Genomic DNA, 22,755 nt, shown 5'->3' on the forward strand with positions numbered 1-22,755 from the left:
GTCTGGACCCCGGGCCACGTCGGGATCCCGGGGAATCACGGCGCTGATAGCCTGGTCAAACCAGCCACCAATAAATCGACTCTTGCGATCGGTATTACGCCGTCAAGTTTTAGGTGCCTGGAATACGGAACGGCTCAATCTTGACTTCGCCAAAATAAGTTGAAGGTAAGGTCTTATGGGACCAAACTGCAGAGGTCATCAGACCCTAAGCTTACACACTATTTAAGCTAACATAGCTTAACTTACGCTAAGGACGACACACACCCATGCCCGAGGGAGGACTCGAACCTCTGACGGGGGGGGGACGCCGCACGGACCGTGCAAGACGCCCTAGACCGCGCGGCTACCAAAATAACTACGGGTGATAAAGGGCACGAATCTGTGGAGGTTCTCCATGCAGGCCTTTCGCAAGGACGGTACCGTCCTTTGCCGTCCCCGCATTGGCCATACTTGGCTGACTCTCGGTCATATCCTCCGTAGCGAGCACCCACCTCACTGTGGTTGTCGGCGCTCGTTCGCTGGTGATCCACATTTTGTTGACTGTTCCAACCTGAACACACTACCGCTGGTGTCTGGAGACGATGCCTCAGCGGCTGACTTATTTTTACTTTTTATTCGCGAAGCGGGCTTTTACCATTCACTTCGAGAGGGCCGCTTCACCTTATTGGCCCGTTGAAGGTTTCGCGGAACACTTTTGCCTAGTCTGCCCAGACCAGGCCGTAGTTGTCTGGGCTTTGTGATCCAGCGCGGTCCTCACCTTACCTGCATTTTGACTCTTCTTCCCCCACCCCCTAGTGTGGTCTGTTAGACTTGTTCGTCTTTTGCCTCTCTGTGCTTTTTGCCCTGTCCGTGTTGTTAGTCTTTCCAAGGCAATCTTAGGAGTGAAGTACCCCTGTAAAGCACCGGGGGCTGGGGGATACGTCTCCTTATTGCTTTCTGCTTTCAGGGACTTCCAGTTGCTCCCTAGATGGTTCACCTTTCTTGCCTTTCTTTCACTGTCTCCCTTCCTCCCTTTTGTCTCTTACCTCAACTTCGCTGACATTGGCAGACCTTGCGGTTTTCTTGCCCTGGAGTTGGCGCGGTAGGCTCTCTCTGACCTATAGTAAAATAGACCCGTCAGAGGACGAAGGGACTGACGACCTAGTAGTTTGGTGCCTTTAAGCATCCAACCAACCACCAAAATACACCTTTCCACCTATCCCAGATTCTGAAATATGCGTGATGAAAGTTGTAAAGACCATTTTGGAACACCCTGTACACTTTCTACGTTTTCCAGTGAGTAGATTCCATCCAGAAGTGAGTGTCTGGTGAGTCTGCGATGTACATATCAACGTTTGCCATAGGCATTTTTCAGTAAAAAGATTCCTTACACGTGGAAGTCAGAGTAACCACAAGCTGGTAACTTTGGTGGACGATCCAACAAACTAATTTGTGACTCACAATCAGTTGTTCATGTTACTGGCGAAGAGCGCCAGTGAGCACATTGCTTTCAAATATAAACTTTGTCACGCAGTGCTCACATAAATTGTTTATTTGCTGTAGCATTATTCCTTGTGTATTATCCTACGTTAACTCAATTTCATATCGTGTAGAAAATTCAAACTTTAACGGCATCTACACCCACATCTTGCTATATAAGTACTTGAAATGGTTAGCCCATCAGTCCTCTAGTAGCAAGCTCCTCAAGGTGTTGAATGCTTGCGTGATTTGACGCACCCATCGACGTAAGAAGTGGTCATCGTGTAGCTTTAAAATAGTGGCTGTGTAATTAGGCATCTGTTTAATTTTGTTAATGTAGTATCGTTATACGTCAGCTCGACTGTTTCTCATTATTTATACAGTTATTCGTAATGAGTAGGCAGTTGAAACAGGTGTAGCCATTAAACGTTATACCTGATCAGCAACTGAAATAAACAGTGGTACATGGGAAACTGTATTGTCCCTCAGACCTTTTTCCTTCCTTCCTTCTTTCTTGATTTTTCATTCGGTTGGTGTAGATCTATTTAGTATTCGCGCGTTATGTTTTCGTAAACTAATAAGAATAATTTTTGCATATCTGAAAGCATCCAGTACTGCGATTGACGTTTCGTTTCTCGGGCGATGTGGTAGACACTTCAGTAACAAATTGGCGTACTGTCAGTTTTAACTTTTTTTTAGAACGCACCGGACATTTGAGATTAGGTTTAAACACAATATTTGTCGTGACATGAATATATTTCTTCCATGAATTCCCGTCGGTCAGGTGATAATTACACCTCATGATGTATCTTCACTGCCAGAGATACATAGTTTGCTGCATCAAAACTTTAATTTTTTTTACCGAAGCCGATGTTTGTTGTATTTTCTGTGCATTCCATATAGGATAAACAGGCTTTCAAAGTAGAATTTGCTACAGTTTATAACGGTGGAACTGGTAGGATAAGTCTCTCGCGGAAAGCGATTAGAGACTGAGCTGTATAAAATGTTTATGGAAGATGGAAGACTAATTAGACCTTAACGTGCCCCAAAAATTTATTCTGGCCTTGACCCAAAGCAGTCGCGGAAAAATTAAGGAAAAGCTACACCACAGCAGCCGGATATACATATTTCGTCACCCTTTCCGCCAGATAAGTTTTCTTCCAATTTTGCCGCTGCACCATCACGTGCTTAACCCCGAGGGTCTGGACCGCACTTAGCTGATAGCAGAAACAATGGATACGGGAAATCTTGTCGCAAGGCAGAATATGAGATATTAGTTATCATAAGTCATCGATACCGTGGAAGCGTCTGCAGCGCTACGTCTAACACGCTGATAATTGTCAGAAACTTCGTATTTACAAGTATAAGAATCTTCGCGCAAGAATTCTTTTCTGTTTGTTGCAAACAAGACAAGTTAATCGTTAAAGAAATATGGACCTTGTTATGAACAGTTACAACAGCGACTTTTCCACTAGTTGATGGGGGCGAAATATTCTGAAAGTTTCCCAGACCCATATCATTTAGTGCTGTTAAGATAGATAAAATATCATAAACAAGAGGGCTAAGCTACTTAGAGCTGGTAAGAAACCCTCAGAGTCGCAAAACAGAAAACTCGTAATATGGGAAGTAAGTCATTAAGACTGTCATCGCTGAAGGTCGTTTTGTGAGCTGTGTAGCTCAACAGTTAATTACACGATCGAAGTATCGATATAATTGAAAATACAGTTACTTGAGAGCCTTAAGATATTTACTGAAGAGAAACTCAGTATGAGTGTTTCTTTTAAATTTAATAGGGGAATAATTACTACGGAGTTGTCAAAATCAGGTTGGGCCATTTGTGAAGTCTCTTGTGTGTAACGATGCAGTTATTACGTTGAACAAAATACGTAACCGTCTACCTGAAGATGGAAGGAAGAGTATCAAGTGGGATGATAGTGTGTTCTAGAAATATCAACATGGGAGCTTCGTTTCTCCTAATAAGTCAGAAACAGTAGATGGAAAACTGAATGATTTTGAGGGATTCCATCGTCTGCTTACGCAAGCAAGTTCTATATATCGATCACTATCTTGCAATTTATATTTTGTAAGTCTCAGATTAAAGAGATAGAGAGAGAGAGAGAGAGAGAGAGAGAGAGAGAGAGAGAGAAGAAGAAGAACACGGTTGTCAGTATAACATTGTTTCCCCTAAAGCCTTCTTTGTTCTCATTTTATAGTGGTTTCGAGATCTTGGGTTACGTCTGAGAAGTGACTCCAGTAAACGTAATTCGTTTGTGATAAGGAACAGATTGATAAACGACTTCGTGATTCAAGCTATAATGGTTTGCCTATGTTGTCAACTTCAGCCAGCATGAGCTGCGGATTTTAACAGAGGAACCACCAGCTGCCGAATGCGTCATGGGAAAAGTAGGCGTCTTAGGTGAGCCAGCGTCCATGAATCACGCGACAGTTATGAGCCTGACTGGTCGGGCGGGCGAATACAAATTGTTTTTGGGGGCGAAACACGTGTTAAGAAAGTGGACAAATGGCAAGGCACTGACATGTCACAATAGCATCATCTTATGTTGTGCCATATACCCGTATTGTTGTTTCTTATGTGTTTATATAGAGAGCAAACTTCTAGTGAGCAGAAGCAGAAATTTTAAATCTGATGGCTTTTCAATTTTTGGCCAACGGAGGTAAGCGGATGTGTTCTGATGTTCACTTGCACATTGGAATAGGTGATACGTTTTGAGTCCATTATAAGTGACGCTCGTGACAGTAAATTTCCAATTTTTCAGCATTGCTTGCCTTTCCAAATGTTTGGTATAATACATAGACGCTGGGCAGTATTGCGATTTTATGCCACAGCTTCGCATGACAGATGCCTTTCTCTATAACAGCAACTAAAATATATTGCTAATGATTTATTTCACAGAGCCATTCTTTTATTTGCTTCCTTAAGTGGCGGCTATAATTGTAAGGCGAAGCTTGTTGAAAGATGATGAAGACGAGGTAGAGGCCGATCCAAAATTTGCCAAGCACTAGGAGTGCCGATTAACTAAGTAGAGGGTGTCACACACGCATACCTTAGTACATTGCGGGTCTCGCTTTTTACTTACGATCTGACATAATACGTTCATACGGAACGTTGAGAATTATTCAACGCCGACTGTTGGTGTTCGTGAGGGGAGTGAGAAGTGAAGCTGTTGCGTGGAGCGCTCCTGTGTGCCCACAGCGGACAAGCCTGTTTGCGTGACCTACATACACGGGCAAGCTCCTGGCCCTCCCTTGCGGGATGGTGCTGATGTTAAGAATTAAACGCGACATACTTGTCGACTCTGATTCTGCGCTTGCCATAATTCTTCGCCGCTTCCATGTTTCCTTTTTTTCTCTTGTCACATTCGTTTCCGGAATTGATGCTGAAACTACCGACCCGACTCGTATAATCGTCCATCACGGAACAACGTTCAGGTCGCTACTGTCGCAACTAAGCTAACTTATCAGTTGCCTGTGCTGGTACTGCATTTGGTCTAAGGGTAACGTGCTACTTACTCTTTTTACAAGTATTTTCTACTGAGTTCAGTTCTTAAATTCATAGCAAAAGTAATAGGAAATAAAAAGCATCACAACCCATGCAGAGGAGATCATGCTGACATGCAGTATTCATTCTTAGACAGATTGTAGAGAAATCCACTGAATATAGCAGACTAGTTTGTCTTTATTTTCTTGATTTACAGAAGGCTTTCCATAGACTCAGCAGATGCGGTAAGCCTGCTCTACAAACGGAGGATTCCTTCCCACTCAATAAAAACAATTTAACACAATTATTTCTGCTACTACATAAAGGCGAAAATTGGTTTCGTGTTAACTATCTGCATGGCAGTTAATTGTGGTATTACACAAGGTGACTGTTTAAGCCCGCTACTTTTTAATATATTCATGGACAAAGGTGGTATTGATTGCTAGTCGTTGTAGAGTCGAGAACGAAGAAATAAAAAGTGTTATGCTGACGATGCAATTCCACTGGCAAACAGTGAAGATAACATGCAGTAACTTCTACATGTATTTAACGTGGCAGCGAAAAACCTGAATATGGACTTATCCATTAAAAAAACCAATGTGTGGTGGAACCAGTTAGATGCAAACAGGAAGTGGGCAGAAAAATTATTCAACAGGAAATAACATTTAAATATTTTGGTATTGAACTGACCAGTAGTGGAGATATCAGAAAGAATGTTAGAGAACAAGTAGCAAAAGTAAATAAAATGACAGGATGTTTAAATGATACTATTTGCAAAAACAAGAATATTGGACAGATGGAAATGCAATAATATACAAAGAAATAGTGAGACCAATTGTAAGATGCACAGCTGAGACAAGATCGAAAACATTAAAACAAAGACTTTCGGAAACAACGGAAATGAAAATTCTGCAAAGGATTACAGGGGAGAGACAGAGATAGAGAAAGAAATGAAAACATTAGAAAGGATGTAAAGTGGACTCCTTTAATGAGTGAGTGGATACATAAGAAAAAAACATGAATGGAACGAACATATGGACAGGATGGGTGAATGGAAGATTGTAAAAATCTTAAGAAATAAATAAGCAGCTGGTAAATCATTCCAGAATTCAGTCGAGTTTTTGTATTGTTTCAGTTGCATGCGAATGGCCCTATTCGACATTGAGTCTGTGGGGTCTCTTCATATGTTTAATAGTCCCTACAGAAGGACGGCAGGTTTGTTATGGTTCCTAGTACGATTTTTATTTCTTCTGCACTTTTCTGGAGCTAAATACACACTGGTTCATACGGCCTTGGTGCGACCAGGGTCTCTTATTGGCGTAGCGCTGATTGCTTTCTCTCTCTCTCTCTCTCTCTCTCTCTCTCTCTCTCTCTCTCTCTCTCTCGTTCCCCCTCCCTCCGGAAGACTCCGGTTCAAAATAGTCAAATGGCTCTGAGCACTATGGGACTTAACATATGAAGTCATCAGTCCCCTAGAACTTTGAGCTACTTAAACCTAACATAAGGACATCACACACACCCATGCCTGAGGCAGGATTCGAACCTGCGACAGTAGCGGTCCCGCGGTTCCAGACTGAAGCTCCTAGAACTGCTTGGCCACAACGGCTGGCCGAAGAGTCCGATATCATTATTTTGCGGCGACCAGTTTTCCAAAATATTCAAGCGTACCGCAGATGGAGTACACAGGGCTACAACAAGTAGGCGCATAGTTTTATTCTTCTTAACGTACGTTCTGCGTTCTCCTAGTATGAATGTAAAACAAAAAAGTGAGCAACTCGAAAAGCGAGAATGAGGAACAGCCGTTCAGTCAGTATGTAGATAGCTAGTTGGCATGCCAACAACTGCATTAGGACTTTGCAACAGTCATATCTCTATATTTTGAAGGAAGTATCGCTAGAAGTGAGGATGGTCCAAGGTACCTCAGTGGGCAGATAGGATACGGTCTAGACCAGGATTGTTCCATCTTTTAGCGTATCTGAGCCACTTCGGAAGAAAACGAGCATTATGCAATTTTGTCAGCGATGTGAGGTGAGACAAATTGTTGATGGTGTACAGCAACCAGACACACATTCGTTTTAGGTCACTTTATTCAAAAAGAACTGTTACCGGTTTCGAATTTTTCACTGTTAATCATCACACGGGTTTTTTATACTTTCATCGAGACAAATTACTATCGAAATTAAACTAGTATTGTTCTTGGACAGCACGTATCAATAACAGTAACCGCTGAGCAAAAAACAGTCAGCTCGGAAAGGGCCAATGAGAGAATAGCATCATGTGCGGTAGTTTAAAGTTGAAAGTATTAAATTTATTTTAATTTTACATAGACGGAATTTTATGCAGTTTTTTTCTGATAGTATGATGTTTACTTCTCGGACCGCACTTATACCTGCTTTGGACCGTGGGTTGGACACCCCTGGTCTAGCAGAACATTACGAGCAGCTATCACCACCCGTAGATCACATGGAGGTCTGAATCGAGATGACTGCCTACTCCACATATAGCAGGCACTATGTAGATTCTAATGGTCTCGGTGTCGACGGGGTGTTAAATTCACTCACACTCCACTTCTCGTTTTCCTCATCATTCTTAAACTCTGAAATTATTCGTTCACTCGAGTCTTACTGTCGTTGTTAAGCTTGGAATTACTGTTTGGAAAACATCTGTGCGTGTTCTTATGTGCTTTGAAATTAGCACGAGAGCTTGGTTAAACGATTCCACAGGTGAGCGCAAAAGGCATATGTGATCCAATGCGGAAAGTTATGCTCCTAAAAATCTCTCATTTTTAAGTTGTTTTTCGGAATGTATACTAGTAATAGTGACGCCGATCAAGTTACAGCTAAATAAATAATCCCTTTCAACACTCCTGAAAACCTACCAATTTTAATTGTATATTAGAGCACTGAGGATGGTCACTAAGTGACCGAAAATCGATTTTGCTGACAATAAAACAACAAAATACGGCCAATGCTGACTTTCCTTCCAATTCTATCCACCATTTGGTCGTGGTGCACAAAACACGCCATGGAGTCGCCAATCAATAACAAACATGTTAATACGATGGTGGTTTGAAAAGTTCTCGGAACGGAATAGAAAAAAAAGTACTTACATCGCTGAAACTTTTTTTACTTTTCAGTGTAATCTCCTTGTAGGTTAATGCACTTGGTCCAACGATGTTCCAGCGCCTTGATCCCATCACGAAAATGAGTTTCCTCTAGGTCTGCAAAACAGTTGTCAACTCTGGCTATCAATTCTTCGTCGGAAGTGAAGCTTCGTCCACCTAGAAAAAATATCAGTTTTTGGAAGAGATGGCAGTCTGACGGAGCCATATCAGGTGAATAAGGCGGGTGTGGCAACAATGAGTGTAATTTTCCTATGGCGACGGCACATGTGTGCGGGCACAGCATCAAGAGTCGCGGCACCCATATAATTTTTTTCATTTCTAATTCTTCAGTTAAAATGTGATATACCCTTTCAGATGACATGTGGCAAGCGTGAGCAATTTCACGCACCTTCAATCGGCGATCCTCCATGACCAATCTGTGCACTTTAGCAATAATTCCTGGAAGTGACACATCTTGGCCGACCACTGCGCGGATCATCGTCTAAGCTCTCCCAACAAAATCAAAATTCATTTTCCACTTGGCAGCAGTTGAATATGAAGTAGCAGAGTCCCCCAGTGTATTCTGGAGATCGGCGTGAATGTCCTTTGCTGTGATATTTTCCTCTACAAAGTACTTAATCACTGCTCGAGTCTCGATTTTTTCCATCTTTGTGAATCACTATGCGGGAACAACAGCAGAGCCACGGCACCGCCGCAGCTCTCTTCCAAGAGCACTGACTGACGTGGCACGTGTTTACAGGCAACAGTCCAGTGAATATCACGTGAACAACTCGTTGCGCTAGCGCTGACTTCTCGTGGTGATTCCACCCTCGCACAAGGAAACACATTATTATTTAGTCTTTTTGCCACACTTTTCAGCAGTTTTTCCGGTACTGTCTGTATTCCTGTTTCGGCTCCACTGTAGATTCGATGGGGTACAAAATTATATTTCGGTTGAGAGGTTTCCAAGTTTGTGAAAAAATGTTCCATTTTTGCTTTATTCAACTCTTATTGTCCTCCCAATACCGATTTTCTCTGGCTGCCTCTTACCATGACGAGCGATGAGTGAGCCAACCCAGTCTGCCCCTTCCACTCGGGTTTTTATATTAAACGGGTGGTGGTTTGCGCCAGTTACTCTCGCCAAGCTGATATGCTAAAGGTCGGAAATGTTTAAATGTAAGGCTATAGAACGTAGAAACCAGATTGATACAATGCTTCGCCAACTCAGCTTCCCCGTCTGAGAAAATACTCTTGGAACATTTCAATGATGACACTCCATAGCCTGCTTTAAGTCGTTTACGTAATGTGGATTAATTACGTTCAAGCCTTTTAACTGCGTTTCTATTGGAAGATGCATTTCATATTATCTTATTAGCGTCGTCTAACGCTTTAGAAGGCAATGGCTTCTTGCTGATAATAAATCATTCAATGTGAAACAGTTAACCATAAATTAAGGACCATTAAATATGATAAATAAACTTACGTGTTCAGTTTTAAAACCGAAGAAAGAAAAGACAAACGTTTTGGGCCGAAGGTGCGCATGCGGACATTTGCGCCAGCTAGTTCGTAAGATATTTGCCCCGTGGAGCTGTTTCCCGATGTATCAGTGTGTGTGTGTGTGTGAACAACTAAGCTTGAAACGTAAGCTAGGCTATGTACTTCCATAGGAGGTATTAGCAATTCTTTATGATTTCGTTATAGCATACAGATAGCTATCAGTTCATGGTAAATGTGGTGTCACCGCCAGACACCACACTTGCTAGGTGGTCCGTTAGTATACGTCGGACCCGCGTGTCGCCACTATCAGTGATTGCAGACAGAGCGCCGCCACACGGCAGGTCTAGTCTAGAGAGACTCTCTAGCACTCGCCTCAGTTGTACAGCCGACTTTGCTAGCGATGGTTCACTGTCTACATACGTTCTCATTTGCAGAGACGACAGTTTAGCGTAGCCTTCAGCTACGTCATTTGCTACGACCTAGCAAGGCGCCATATTCAGTTACTATAATCTGAACAGATAATATTGTGAATCATGTTCCGTCAAGAGCGACGTTCATCATTAATGGATTAAAGTATCAAACTAATTACGTCCGCTTTCTGAATTCCAATTCCTTGTCATGTTCCAGACCTCACGTCAGTATAGTTCTTCCCTCCTCACGCCATCCTGCGTGAGCTAAAACGCGTGCATTTCGGCCTCCTCTAGTAACACGGTGTTGGCTCTTCTGCCAACACAACAGTAAACACTGAGATGAAAAGTTTCAAAAAACTAACTCATATGTCGAAAGCTTCAAAACGCACACCACAGGCACAACACCCCTGACTATTCCACCGTAAAAGCTCTCAACTGAAAAGAGGCGGGGCTGCCACACTGCAGTCACAATCAGGGAAAACGTTAGATTCGGATTTTTGCCTCGTGTGCACATTTGCCACCGATTAACCTGTGCCTGGCCGCTGTTCTCGTCCATTCTAGTCTATTATGTGTTTTCTAGCTACCTCTAATAACCGCGACGTTGACGAAACGTTAAACAATAACCTACCCTCGAAAAGTATTGGTCGGTTCTCTAGTCTCCGATCTTCCGTTCTGAGCAAATTATGCCGATTAGTTAGATGTTAAAGTTATCCTTGGCGGCATTTGCCGTGGTTCCCTTGCGATCGCTTGGTGTGTTGTCATACAGCAGAACCTTGTGTCTGGGCGGCCGGCTGCGAGGGAGGGCACCCAGAAGGCCCGGTCTGCGCCGGCAAGGACGCCGCTGGCGCAGCGGAGGCCACGGGCCGACCTCGCGGCGGGCCGCAGAGGTCCTTGACCCCCGCGGTCGCTCCTCCGGCACTCGTCGACGCTGGCGCGCGGACTGCTGCATCGCCTCAGTTGTGGTCACGTGTAAAATTACACGCAACACGCCGCACTAGATGGGAGCAAAATGTGAAGTCAGAGGTTGGACGCCCAGCACAGTGGACCCCACTATAGCAGTCGTTAGTATCTTCCGTCTACTAGGCTTGGGCTTTCTTCATTGTATTCAGAAACTATTTATTTTTGTACTGCATCTAATAACCAGAACTTATTGCAGCACAGGTTTTAGTGGAACTGCATACACGTTCACACTGTAGTAATGAAATTAACAACGACGACGACGACCAAATACACACTACTTCGATGGTGTCGCGGCCGACACAGTAGGTATACTGGAGTCGAGGCAGGTTCGCCGTCCATAAAGTTAAGAGGAAACGTTTTAGCGAATACAAATCGCCAAAATATTTAAATGATAACATACGCTAATACGCTGACAACGTGGTTCCGTTCCAGCCTGTGGAGCTTCTGTGACATTCTCTCCCTTCTCCACAGCAGTGTCTGTGCTTCAGTTTGAGATGTATGTAGACAGCTCTGCACACTTAGTAAAGCATATTTTTTAATATTTTAAACATAACTGTACAACAGCAACGGTTTCACGTAATAAAATTATAAACAGCCGACCAGTTGCAATGGATAAAGAAATTCTTTACCTAGGTTTCGACAAATATAAATTTGTCTTCTTCAGAAGGTAGCAATTTTACATTAGTGAGGACTAATGTACCATCGCCGTTTTTACAATTGTCGGCATAGATCCATATGTCAAAAATAACCTTAGAATTAGGATTTGTCACGTAAATATAAAAAACCCTAATTCTAGGGCTATATTTTATTTTTGACACACGGATCTATGCCGACAGTTGTAAAAATGGCGATGGTACATTAGTCCTTACTAATGTAAAATTGCTACCTTCTGAAGAAGACAAATTTATATTTGTCGAAACCTAGGCAAAGAATTTCTTTATCCATTGCAACTGGTCGGCTGTTGATAAGCATTTTTTTTCACTACAGCACATTAAAAACGTATTGCTGCCTTTGTGCCAGAGCGCCATTTTTTCGAGGTACAAATATGTCATAGTCGTTGACAGTCGTTGGCAATCGAATGGAGTTTACCGCTGATGCTTAAACGGCACGGCAGTGATTATCAAGCGGCGCCGATGTATTGCAGACTTTGCTCTGTTCTCCATTCCCCACTGCTCCAGAACTACGCGATAAAAGAGCAGATATCCCAGAACGGGGTCGCCAAATACTGTCGTGCGTTGAGACCGTAGGTTCTACAGCACTCGAATTTACTTCCATAATCAGCAAATACCTCCTTTGAGAACAACAAAAATAGCACATTTAAGCTCTTCCCGCCAGCCAGAGCCGGGAAAGGCACGAGCTGTGATAAGACTTAACATGTCATTCAACAGACCATCAAGGTAACATTCGTTGTTTTCAAATCCAGGTTATCATTTCTTACTTTACAGTCTTTGTCTGGGGTCATACAAATGGAATGTATTTAGTGGCAGTTTAGCTGTGAAATGGAAATATATGAACGGGAAGTGATGCACAAGGTTAGTAAAGTGCGGTAGTACAGCATCTGCTACATATATTAGCTACACGCACAAAGCTTTAGCGCAAAGAAGGGAAAATTCTGTGGCAACAACGTTAAAAAAAAACTGCTCTGGAGATACATAAGTTACGTTTCTGTAAATGTTGCGTCAGTGATATCAGAATGTGAAAAGCAGCGGGAGCAAATGCTTATTGACATGGAGAGAACGTTATCGGGGCACAATCTACAGTTAAATAAGACCAAAAGCAGGACACATGTAAGCAAATCAGACATAGTCGAAGAAATCTTCGGATAATATCCCTTTCAAACCTGCCCAACAATTTATCAATTTGAGGAGGATGTAACACCTACGTTTTTATCCCGACCTGATCTGGTCGAATAGCAGCCCAATATTTATTATCAACATGACCGTGAACCTAATGGGGCTGGTAATCCGAATTGACTGCTACGGAAGTTGTTACTTTCCAGTTCGTTCTGTTCAATACTATAATACTGAATGTATGGTAATACGGAACACCAACACAATTTTACTAATTACGAACTTATATTCTTCTCAAAACACAAAAAGGAGACAGCCACTGCCTTCGTGATACATATCTTATTACGGCTAATCTCAGCACAGGCTTTCTTCATTTGCCATTATCGTCACACGCTAGTCCATCACTGCAGCCAACACTGCAATCCAAAGTTAGGCCGGCGCGGTAGACGCGAAACTAAATATCGGCACTAGTAACGTCACTGCCCACTTTTATAAAGATACTTCATCACTTTCCCGGTATTCATTTATTATTTAGGGGTCTAACCACGACGATGGTGACACCCTTCTCGGTTAAAAACCCTGTACTCCAATAATGGCCTACACACACACACACACACACACACACACACACACACACACACACACCATTCCCGCCAACCACCCTGGCGCATCTCGATACTCGCTATCGCAACACGTCACAATCGATTGTTCGCCCTATCGACCTGTGCCGAGTACAGATTAGATTAGATTAATACTAGTTCCATGGATCATGAATACGATATTTCGTAATGATGTGGAACGAGTCGAATTTTCCAATACATGACATAATTAGGTTAATTTAACAAAGTTATAGTAAGGGCCTACGGACCCCTTACAAGGCTAACATCAGTGATAGAAACAAAAGTGAAATGACTTCTAGAATATAACTACCGAATTTGTCTTCACGTTATCTTACAAATTATTACAACAAACATTAGAATAAATCGAGTGAGGACGTCGTTTAGGGTGTCATACTGTACGCTTGCGAAACATGGACCACACACACACACACACACACACACACACACACACACACACAGAGAGAGAGAGAGAGAGAGAGAGAGAGAGAGAGAGAGAGATATTTCCTAACTTTTGAGATGATTATAACAGATAAGCTTCTTGGTGTGCAAATGCGTCGCACGGGCCTGTTGTCACTCTTCGACAGTGAATTGCGAACTCTCATGTGTACCTGCTTCTCACATTCGGCTCTGCGAACGTAGATGAACTCCTAGGACTTCTTGGCTGCATTTCCTATGAACATACACAGCGTAAGCGTACTAAATAAATCTAACTCATCAATATAGTGTGTAGCAAAAATCTTTTTCAGTTTATTTTCTTTAACAGCCAGTTGTGCGTCATCGTCGAGCGTCTAATGTCTACGGAATATTGTAGCAATTCTAGCTACAAAATACAGGTCACGAGTTGAGTTCCTAGAACGACATCGATGCATAGCGAGATTCGGAGACGCAAGATAGAGGAGGGGAACGTAAACAGCTTCTTAGAACGTTACAGAGAAACAAAACGCAATCGTTCCCGGTGTTTCGCGGTATGCGGCGGTAGTTTCGCAGAGGCCACCAGCATTGGCATTGCAAACGTGATCAGAAAAGACGGTTTTCAGCATTACTCTCAGCCTGCTTAGTTTTCTATTCTTTTCTGTACTACCCACATCTGCACTGACAAGCAATATACGTAGGGGGTCTCACGAGGAGCTAGTTGTTTAGTCGCTTTTCACAATGTTTTCAGTATATTTCGGAGTACATTATAAATCCTTTATTTTACTCGCTCAAACTGATTGATGCGCTAATTTGCTGGTGCTGTACATACGTTTAAAATCGCATAAAATCTGTCAATCACAAACTGTTTCGTTTAACTTATGTGACTGTGGCTCATTTCGAACTCTGTGAGCTTTTCGGTCACTTTACACAGTGGTGCAATAATGATCGTTTTCGTATAAAACTCGAGTTAGAGCTGTCATTTGGGACTGCCATTGCAATAACAGTCAACTAAATATTCTGTGGTACGCACAGCGAGTAAGTTTTTGTTGTGCTGTTTTGCTTTTGTTGTGTGTTTATTCAGTAGTGCGCGTTTTCCTTGTGGTAAGGAAAACGTTCACATGCTCTTCTTGAAATGAGGAGATTCCCAGGCTACGACCCGTGCAGCATGAGCCTCCCATGTCTGATTTTACAACTTGGTTGGAACATCATTGTGTAAAAGCAAAGGTATTCAGGTCGGTAATAATTGTATTGTTATGACATGACGTGCTTTTTGGTATTGTTTTTAGCACATTTCTCAAAGACTGTTTTCCTACTATTTTCGTGTCTAATGTGAAACCCGAGAAAAAGAAAACTCCACTAACATGCTCCTAGTTCGTAGAGTCATTGAATTTTTTCATATTCGATAGGTTACGGGTTTTGGAGTATAAAACAACATATCATCAGGTATAGTCTTGCTATAAAACGACGCCTTAGTTGAGAAACTAACTAGTGTCAACGTTACAAAGAAAATTGTGCGTGCGAAGTCTGTTCAAAAAGTTCCGGAACAGTCGTAATTTGGTATGGTTGGTATCCCCGCAACGCGCCCATGTTCAATGTGTAACTGCTATAAGTTTCATTGTTTTAGGTCTGTTATTGTTCAGTGCTGTACTGACAAGAAAGTTGTGTCGCACAGGTTGCGAATTTCGAGATGGCAGAGTTTACAGGAGCAATACGTCCTCAATAAATTTTGCGTGAAACTCAAGAAAACATTTATAGACACACACCAACTGATGCAGGAACCTTTGAGTGCTTAAACCGTACTCGGTGTTACGAATGGTTCACACGGTTTAAATGTGGCCGGGTGGGCGGAAGTTTAAGATGACCCTCTTTCTGGACGCCCTTCAACGTCACAGAGGACGCTGATGTCAGGATCGTCAACGAAATTCTGCGTGCCAATCGAAGACTGACTGTCCGAGAGATTGAGAAAGAAAGTAATATTTCAGTTGGATCACGGCATGAAATCATGACACAGCACCTCGGAATGCTTCGTGTTGCTTCAAAGTTCGTCCCACGGCTCATGAGTGAAGACCAGAAAGACCGCCTCGCAATCTGTGAAGAGCTTTTGGATCGCGGAAGTGAGAACGAGATGTTCCTTAAGAGAATCATAACTGGCGATGTGACTGTTTCTGCGGTTATAATGAGATAAAGGTCCAGTCTTCACAGAGGGTCGGGAAAGTTTCTCAGATACAAGAAAATTTGATCAGGTCAGGTCAAATGTCAAAGCCATGATGATGGTTTTCTTTGACTTTGAAGGATTAGTTCATCATGAATTCGTGCCACAGGGGCAAACTGTTAAACGATGGTACTGTTGGCATGTGTTGCGACGCCTGCGATAAAATTTGAGAAGGAAACGACCTGAAATGTGGCGAGTCAGTTCATGGCTCTCGCATATTAACGTACCCGCATAGCATATTCTTGCCTGTTGGTGCGTGACTGTTGTACAAAAAACGATATTACTGTGGTGCCTCATCCTCCGTACTGTCCAGACCTGGCGCTTGCGGACTTTATCTCCAAAGTTGAAAATCCCGTTGAAAAAGATTGCCAACGATAGACGAGATAAAAGGAAATTCGCAGACGGCGCTTCGCGCGATCCTGCAAGTGGCGTACCAAGACAGCTTCCTGTAGTGGAAACAGCATCGGGAGCGCTGTATCAATTGTGGAAGAGAATATTTCGAACGAGACTGTGCACAAAAAGTAAAAGGTAAGGTTAGAAAAATTTTGTGGACAAAATTCCAGAATTTTTTTAACAGACCTCGTATGTATTGTTACTGAGAAAGTGATGGGTTTGCATCAATTTTCTGAGCAGAAGTTACGAACACACTTGCTGCGTCGTGGTCGGCGGTCAAAAAACACATGGGTCATGTAATAAGCATACCTTTTCTACAACATGATCAGCTGTAATGTTAGTCCTTGCCCCAGCAAGAGTGCCTCAGATTCTGCTCTGCTTAGCCAGTCTACGAAAGAACCGTAAGTACACTGGAACGGTGCTTTTTAAATCACCCACTATTATTGAATAACTTACTTCCCACAGCATAAGCCGTTTAAGTATTGTCGAGATCCCGCGGTACTGACGAAAGCAACACAAACCCGGGCAGAATTTCGTCGGCCTTCATGTGGTATCCTCAAATTGTAATTAGAGTATTTTTGACGGTTATGTTGTTCTTAAATTATTAACGGATAAGAAGGTATAGAGAAATAAAAAATGTTTTTTCTGTTTCAGGTGAGTTGGATTCATTGCAGCTCTCCGAACTTCTATTTGCGTCGATTTGTAAGTTTATGTGCAGTTAGCTTCTCGCATTGGCTTGTACATCCATTTTAATTATCACGATCTACCCGTAGTAGGTGTTATCTGTAACGTAGCTCTCTTTTTCATGCTTGTGCTGCGATAAGCCTCTCAATATTTTATTGCTTAGTGTGCACTGCTGCTTCCAAAATGTGGCTGGTTTTAGTAGAAATTTGCAGTCTGTGCCTTTATCTTCAGCAACTTTTTTTGCTTTTTTTTTTGCGACAGTTCGAAATGAAGTTAAAGGATTCTACTCTTTTCAGTGGTGGAATTTGAATGCCGGTAAAAGCAGAGGACAAAAAAAAAGCCAGCGTTAAGAAATGGCAATGTCCTTTCGCTCCCGCTTATTACTACGGGTTAAGTTGGTTTATGCTTCGCTACAAACGAGTATTGTTATATCATCGTTGAAAACCGTGTTCAGAAAACCACCAAGTATTTATCGGATCATCAGACATCCAATTTCAAACCCATCTCTTGGCCTCGAGCTTCTGTCTCACTTCACGCACGTTTGTTACTTAGCAGCTAAGTTTTCCAAAATTGAAAACTCCAGTGTGTAACAGGAATTTCATACCATAAATCCTCACTTTAAGTACAGGAAAGTACGTGTGGAAACGACCTCTTATTCTTCTTTGTTCGCCAGCGCAAGTACCTCCACGTGTATTACTGATTTCCTTTACTGCCTGTTAAGTGTCTCAGGGCATATACTTACGGCGTTTGCGTTCCAGGAAGAGCATACTCTGCAAATAACCAGCGCTTTAACAATAATGAGGTCTTACAAATGACACAATACGGACTTAAAGCAGTCTGTGATGCTTAATGCAGGGACAGATTGTCGTCGGAGTTCCTGTTCCCACACAAGGATGCTCTACAACATGATTCTCTTCTCGACGGGGAGGGCCGGCCGGAGTGGCCGTGCGGTTCTGGGCGCTACAGTCTGGAGCCGAGCGACCGCTACGGTCGCAGGTTCGAATCCTGCCTCGGGGATTGATGTGTGTGATGGCCTTAGGTTAGTTAGGTTTAATTAGTTCTAAGTTCTGGGGGACTGATGACCTCAGCAGTTGAGTCGCATAGTGCTCAGAGCCATTCGACGGGGAGGTCAGAACTGGTAGGAAAATATTAGCATGTTGTACCTCCTTAAAATTAAAATTTTTTAAAGAAAATATCAATAATGCATGTGTCACACTGTGGATCTAATTGTTACGTTCAACTTCAGCATTTCAGCTCCACAAGTCACCCTACGGTTTGGCCCGGATTGTTCTTCCCATACTAATTTTGTTTGGTCCCTTTCCTTCTCCAGTTCAAAATAGTACTTAAGAGGAACGACTGTGACAAGCGAGCTCTTATTTCTCTCATTTTCCCATCCTGAGCGCTTCGCGGGATGTACATGGCAGAAAGTAATGTTGCCCGACGCTCCTTGGAATGACTGAACAGTAGACTTCTCCGTGACGCGCAACAGTCCACTTGTGTTGTCTGCCGCTGGAGTTCGATGAGAATCTCAGTAACGTTCTCGTTGCCATGCCAGAATTTGCCATTCGCTCAAATACGCCGTTCTGTGGGCATGTGTCCAGCCATCTTAACGCCAGCAAAAACTTAATGATGTTTCGAGGAATGTTTGCGGACACCGTGTTTATAGAGACGACGGCGTGACGCAAAACTGCCGCGTACGTTACGTCACTTGTTGTCTGTCGCTGCAAGGCCAGTGTGGACCGAAACGCCGATTCGAAACGACGACGCACAGCTCGGAATGCAAGTCACGTCTCCTCATAAGTGAACGCAGCTTACGCAATACTATACAGAGTGTTCTAATACGTTATTTCATACGCTGCAACCGGCGATCCGTTTAGCGCAGGGTGCCCTTCCGTCAGTCGTGCCAGCCGAAAGTAGCACGCGGGCGGAAAAAGACTGCGAGCGAACTCTTGTAATGACAAGGCGCTACCCTCATACCCTCACAACTGGAGTACTATCGATAAATCCTGACTCTACGCCTCCGATCGTTTTGATGAGGTCATGATGTGAAAAACAGCGAACAGACGGCCCGCATAGCAAGTCAGTCACCATCAAAAACACACAACCACTATCTCGTAGTAATGAACCGAAGTTACCGCCCCACATATCTACTGTGCCACCAGCTCGTCACAGTGTAAAAACCCAGCAGCCGGCCGGAGTGGCCGAGCGGTTCTAGGCACTTCAGTCTGTAACCGCGTGACCGCTACGGTCGCAGGTTCGAATCCTTCCTCGGGCATGGATGTGTCTGACGTCCTTAGGTTAGTTAGGTTTCAGTAGTTCTAAGTTCTGGAGGACTGATGACCTCAGAAGTTAAGTCCCATAGTGCTCAGAGCCATTTGAGCTATAAAAACCTAGCAAGCGCCCGGGAACACAGTCATTGGACATTGAGTACGGAAAAACATCGTTTCATTGTTGTAACGTGGTGCAGTCTGGTACACGCCACTGGCTGGATGCATGGGGATGCATTTAGCTTGTCAGCGGACACTAGTCAGCTAATCGGTGCAGATACTTTGTGTGTGGTGTTGGGAGAGGGAGGCGGGGAGGGGTGTGTAGTGCAATTTTGTGGAAAACAACAAAGCTCCTGATGCGTTTACCATTATATTTCTCCTGTAGACATGTACGAATTACTGTCAGATAATGGGCATCTATTTCTTAGATTGCAGTACCCTGAGATGACCGGAACCTTCAACAGAGCAATGCACAGAGTGGCGACTTGGGTGAGAAATAGGGAGTTCTTATGGAATTCTGAAAATACTTGGCGATTCTGACTAGGAAACTCTGGAGTGCGAGGTTGCTAAAGGCCAATGATGTTTGCAGCGTTCGACGCTCCACGTATTTTCTACCATGCACCCACAATATTGGCTGCTAATGTAAACAGGGGGCGGGATTAGAGGTATCCAATGATGAACACAGCATGAGACTACTGAGCATAGTTAAACTGGTTAGTCGTAGAGTAACTCACAAAAGTGTTACAGCGCTACTAGTGTTGATAAAAAAGCAGAGGCAGTGGCAACAATACACAAAGCAAACATTGCATAACATCAACACTTGCCGAAATTCACAAGGAACCCCAAGGAGCGTACGCAAAGTGAGAAAGAAAACCAGATGATATATTAGCGTTTCTGCAAGATGAGTCAGTGCGATGTGTGGTGTCGTAAACGCTCAAACGGTTCAAATGGCTCTTAGCACTATGGGACTTAATATATGAGATCACCAGTCCCCTACAACTTAGAACTACTTAAACCTAACTAACCTAAGGACATCGCACACATCCATGCCCGAGGCAGGATTCAAAGTTGCGACCGTAGCAGTCGCGCGGTTCCGGACTGACGCGCCTAGAACCGCTCGCCCATTGCGGCCGGCTTGTAAACGCTCAACTGCATGGACAATGTACATGAGGGTTACAATGATATGTGCTTAACTAGTGAAAGAGATGTTGAAACAGGTGTCGAGCATCCTTGCTGAACAGGGTGGCATGGATCCCGTCTCCAGTGAACATGATAAAGGACAATCATTGTCCAAGGAGCAGGTACTAAACATAATGACGTACGTGAAAGATCATCCGCAGCATAGTTAAAAAGCAGTTATGAACTGACTCATTTCAAAAACCGTTGGTTGCACGTTTCAAGGCTGCTCAATACAGTTTACCGGATGTGCATATGTCTGCTTAAAACTGAATTCTGTTTTGTGACATTTTTTATTCTCTTTCACCTAGGCCAAAAACTACTGGGAAAGTCCAGTTGAATAACTTTGACAAAGGTGTCTTCAGGCAAACAATTGAAGCCTTCTATGGGCTATATAAGATGGCTCCCAGCATTCGGAAAATTCAACCAATACTTGAAGGAAAGATCGGCTGGACATGGGATGTTACATCTCTGCGGAATATTTTGTTGTCCATCGAATTCACATGGAAAAATGTGCAGAATAAGAGGTCTTTTCTGCCGCGCTCTCTCAAAGATACCACATGTCCGATGTCAGGAGGGAGGCAACTTGGACACTAGCAAACAGGTCTTCATCCGTTTTATGTGGGTTTCATACACCAACGTTTTGACTTCAACCCAGAGGAAAAAAGTCCAGAGGTGTGAAATCTGACGATCGGGGCTGGTTCATGGGACAGGACCTCCCCTTCCAATCCAACGATGTCGTCAAAGTGCTCGCGGACATTAACATCGAAGTGGGCTGGGCACCGTCGTGTTGAAACCATATCCTTTCGCGGACAACAACGGTGCCAGCACATCTCGCAAGAATACCAGCTAATATGGACCAGTAAACTTCTGTATGCCCATACGTTGTCGGAGAATCGTTGCTGGTGACTGCCGATGTGGGTGGCGTGCGAATTTCCCGCACTCCAGACATTGCGTTGTTGCTGCTGTTGAAAACACCACCACGGGTGAATGAGGCCTTATCCGTGAACAATACAAACTGACGAAGGTCGCGACTGTAGCACTGGGGTGGATAATCCATCGACAGAAATGAATGCAGGGGTCAACTGTTCGTCCCATTGCTTGCACACTTTCCTTATGAGAAGGGGCGTAAATTTCTACCAATTAGAATGATGCCTTTCGGAAAAGTGTTCTGCATAGATTAGAGCGGCGCTACATTCTGCCGCAACGTACGTTAGATACAGGACTACCAACTCTCATGATGAGTAGCACTACATGTTACAGAGTGACACACCTCACCATGGACACGTCACAAGGTGTCTGATGCAATGGATAAGAGACACGAGGAGTAGTGGTTTACGTGCGGCACAGGCTAATACGCCTTTGCGATGCATGCGGTGGTCACATGAGACACGTACTACGAGCTATGTTGTGCGTAGTACGTCTGTTTGTGCCCATAACACAATAAATATGCATTTACGACAATTGCTTCCATATCTCAACGTAATCGGTTGTGGACACACTATCACCTGTTCCAGTTTGACCCAGAAGGTTTGAGACATGTTGTTTAAGGGTCCGCGGCCGATACACGTTTCTTGTCACATGTGTGAACTGCGTACATAAAATAATAAAATGCAACGCTTTTGCGGGTGGCCGGCCGGAGTGGCCGAGCGGTTCTATGCGCTACAGTCTGGAACCGAGCGACCGCTACGGTCGCAGGTTCGAATCCTGCCTCGGGCATGGATGTGTGTGATGTCCTTAGGTTATTTAGGTTTAAGTAGGTCTAAGTTCTAGGGGATTGATGACCTCAGAAGTTAAGTCCCATAGTGCTCAGAGCCATCTGAACCTTTTTTCTTTTTTTTTTGCGGGTGTTTGTCGCTGTGCCAGCATAAACCAAATTAAAATCCGTTGCTTCACATTTAAAATAAAACTGGTCATAACGTGGTCATAGGGGAAGCCAGAGAAAGAAATGAATGGAGCACAGTGGAGACGAAATAGTGGCAAGAGGGTTTACGACAGGAGGGATGAGCATCATTGACCAGCAAAGTAGGGTGGTGGTTGGTAATGTTCGGGAAGAGCAGTCTGGCGGGCTGGGACGTAGTGTAGAGGTGTGTGCTTCTGAGGCGGCGCCGGCAGGTAGCCGCCGTGGCGAACGCCAAGTGGCCGCCTGGGCGAAGCCGCACAGGCACACTCGTAACGAGATTAAGCGCGCCGGAAGCCCGCGCCCAGCCATCGCGGCTATCGCAGTTCCGGCAGCGGCAGATAGGCGCCGCGGCCGCGCTCGTGCTGGCCT

This window comes from Schistocerca piceifrons, chromosome 1 (genome assembly GCF_021461385.2).
Source record: "Schistocerca piceifrons isolate TAMUIC-IGC-003096 chromosome 1, iqSchPice1.1, whole genome shotgun sequence".
NCBI classification, from domain to species: domain Eukaryota; kingdom Metazoa; phylum Arthropoda; class Insecta; order Orthoptera; family Acrididae; genus Schistocerca; species Schistocerca piceifrons.